Genomic DNA, 3,335 nt, shown 5'->3' on the forward strand with positions numbered 1-3,335 from the left:
GCTTTTTTTTTGTTGTTGTTGTTTTTCCAATACTGGGAATCGAACTCACGACCTTGCACTTGCCAGGCAGGCGCTGTGCCGCTGAGCTACATCCCCACCCCTATGCTTTGACACTGGGTGTGCAGGGTAGGGTCTTGAATTATGTCTCCAGCTGGAGGGCTTTAGTGTAGTGTGATGCTTTAACTAGCCCTAATGGAACGACTAAACAGAGTAGTTTGTGAGTTCATCTACCAAAGTGAAAACTCCCTTGTGTTTATGCTGCTTGTGCTCTTCTGCCCTGAACATTAGAGGTATTATGTGTTTGGTTACCCTAAATAGCAACTTACTAGATACTCTGTAAAGTGTGCTGCGTTTAGTACCCTGCTGCCTTCCAGGTGCCAGTGCCTGCCTGCCCACACTGCTGGATGTTGAACCCTGGGCCTCACACATGCTAAACAAGTGAGCTGTACCCACCCTCCTTTTAACTGAGACAGGATCTTGCTATATATTTCAGGCTGGCCTTGAACTCACTGTACACCTCAGGCTGGTCTCAGGCTTGTGGGATCCTCCTGCCTCAGCCTCCTAAGTACTGAGATTACAGGTTAGCACCACCATACCCTGCTCAAGTCTTTTTCCCCCCATCTTTCTTTTTTCTTTTTGACACAGAGTCTCCATACGCAGTTCAGGCTGGCCTTGAACTCACTTTGTAGCCCAGGCTGGTCTCGAATTGGCAACAATACTTCTTTCTGCCTCTGCCTCTTGAATGCTGCCACTATCTTTTTAACTAATGGAATTTCCATCATAATTGAAAATCTACATATTAAGGGGTGTTAAATGATCTGAGCTGAATCACTGCCTGCCTGCTCTCTGATGGTAGCAGTACAGCTCTGTCTTCATCATCGGTGACAGGCTCATTGTATTTATGGGAGCTGGGCAGGAGCCTCGCCACCAGTGGCCACTACTACCTCAGTGTTTCAGGCGGCCGGGATGCTGCACCGAACGTTTTTGCTACTACCTCCTGCAAGTGCAGGCAGACGTTACTGTCCTGACTGCCCTCTGGGAGCCTTCTTGTGTCACTGCTGAGACCTGAGCAGGGCGCTGCACCCCGGCGCTGGATGATTGCAGGAAAAGCCTTCCGCCATGCAGTGTGCATGCATGCACCCCGCGGAGGAGAGGAGCTCTGGTCACTCTTGCGACCTGCAACCCTGCTGAGCCGGGCTGCTTCTGATTTCTTGAACCTTACCACTTACTGTAGGGAAGTACGTACTGCACTGTGTGGCTACTTTTTGTGATAATGTCCCAGACTTAGTGTAATGCACGTTGCACTATTATAATGAGCACACCAGCATAGTACATGTTTGTTTGTTTGATACAGGGTCTCACTGTGTAGTTCAGACAGCCCTTCAACTCACATATAGCCCAGGCTGGCCTCGAACTTGTGGGGATCCACCTGCCTCGGCCTTGGAGTGCTGGGATTACAGGCATGCACCTCCACGCCTGACGCGTATTTATTTTTCAGTGGAGTTTAGCTCCACATCTCTTCTGTTGGTCTACCTATTTGTTTTCTATTGTACCTTAGTGATCCAAAGGCTGATGGTGACAAAACGGCAGATGTAAGTCTCCAGCATTGATGGGGCTGTGAGGGATGTGGCCCAGGTTTCATCAGGAAAGAAGGAGGAAGGGTCTTGTGTTTCTGCACAGTCAGACTGAAATAAGAGACAGCTAGCAAGTGAATCACACTACTCTGGACAGTTCAGCAGATTGCCTGGGTAATGAGCATCAGCACTCAGGTCCAGTGAGGAGTATCCAGAAGGTGTTGGTTGATTATCAGCTTTTCATGCCTGCTGTGAATGCAACAAAAGACAAATCTTGCCTTTCTTCTGATTTAATTATCCCCACATAGCTACCAAGTCACTCTCTTTAAAAGAAGGCCATGGTGCCAGCTGTGGCGATGCACGCCTGTAGTCCCCACACTCAGGAGGCTGAGGCAGGAGGGCTGCTAGCAAGACTCTTGAAAAAGAAACAAACAAGCAAGCGGAGAGCAGTGAGTGATTATGAGCTACAGGCTGGGCCGGGGATATAGCTGAGCAGCACAAGCACCTGCCTGGCAAAGCACAAGGTCCTGAGTTTGATTCCTGGACAAAAAAAAAAAAAAAAATAAGCTACATGCTTAGATTACTCCCAAACCCAAGCCCAGGGTTTATGGGGTGCTGACAAGTGTTTGCTGAACAAATGATGTAAATTTTAATAAAAATACAAAATTTAGCCAATTATCGCATGCCAAATCTGGTAAGAAAAAAAAAATCCCAAACAAACAGAAAAGCCTACTGCAGTACAGTCCATCAACTTTATATTGCGTGTACCCAGTATATTATTTCATCAGCTGGTACACTAAATGACGTTTTTGAGGCTATGCCACACGTATCTTTTTCAAGTACCAAAGCTAGTAGATTCATAGACTGTCTGTAGCAGGAATTAAGGGGAAGCTTAAGGAACAGGTTTTTAGGAAGGTACAGTGCTTTTAAAGCTTGTGGGAAGGGTCTGGGGTGGGGTGGGGGAGTAAAATGATTAAGATGTATGTGCGAGGGCAGAGCACACGCTTGTGCATGCCAGTTCCCCAAGATGAACGGAGTATTGGGCACCACAGACAGATATGAGTATAAAAAAGAAAACTTAAAAAAAGTAGAGGGCTGAAGGTGTAGCCTGGTGATGAGGGCTTGCCTAGAGTGCCCAAGGCTCTGGGTTCAACCTTCAGCACTACAAATGATTGCGTTAAATAACAGATGGTGAGGAAAGCTGCATGACTATCTGTGATGCTTACATCTTTGTTGGTGGTGGTGTTTTTTGAGATAGGGTTTTGCTGTGTAGCCCAGGCTGGCCTGGAACTTGCAATTCTCCTGCCTCGGGCACCTGAGTGCTGGGATTGCAGGCACGCACCACCATACCTGGTGCTTACAGTTTCTGCCAAGTGCCTTTATAAATGTCAGTTAAAGCAAGATGCAAAGCTTGGGACCCTCAGTTCTCAGAAAGGGGACTGGGGACGAAGCTCAGGGGCCGAGCACTTGCCTTTGCCTGTTGTGGCTGTGGCCCTGGGTTTGAACTCCAGCAGTAGGAGAAAATCAGAACCAAAAAACTCAAGAATACAAAGCTCTAAAATCTCATATTTTTCTCATTGTAAACGGAATTCAGACAATCAATCCTAGAGGGATAGTTACAAAAACCAAACATTGGGAGTATTTACTTATGAGGATTGATTTTTTTTTTTTTTTTTTTATTTATTTATTTTTTTTTTTTTGGGTGGAGGGATATAATAGAAAATACATGCCTTTTACATTTTTCTTCAAATATTTCTGTGT

General features: G+C 46.2%; 1 protein-coding gene and 1 long non-coding RNA gene across 3 annotated transcripts in view; one reads left to right on the forward strand and one right to left on the reverse strand.

Moving 5' to 3' along the window:
* Window positions 1-3,335, forward strand: part of Tet1 (tet methylcytosine dioxygenase 1) — an 89,760-nt gene that overhangs the window by 8,174 nt on the left and 78,251 nt on the right. The gene's annotated exons all lie outside the window — the stretch shown is intronic.
* The window catches only part of LOC102009857, an 11,466-nt gene continuing 9,562 nt past the window's right edge, over window positions 1,432-3,335 (reverse strand). Inside the window, exon 3 of one of the 2 annotated variants that reach the window (XR_261166.2) lies at window positions 1,432-1,685. This is a non-coding gene — a long non-coding RNA (uncharacterized LOC102009857). The other variant, XR_261165.2, reaches the window with a different exon arrangement.

Source organism: Chinchilla lanigera, unplaced genomic scaffold (assembly GCF_000276665.1).
Source record: "Chinchilla lanigera isolate Chin_1 unplaced genomic scaffold, ChiLan1.0 scaffold00024, whole genome shotgun sequence".
Classification (NCBI taxonomy): Eukaryota; Metazoa; Chordata; class Mammalia; order Rodentia; family Chinchillidae; genus Chinchilla; species Chinchilla lanigera.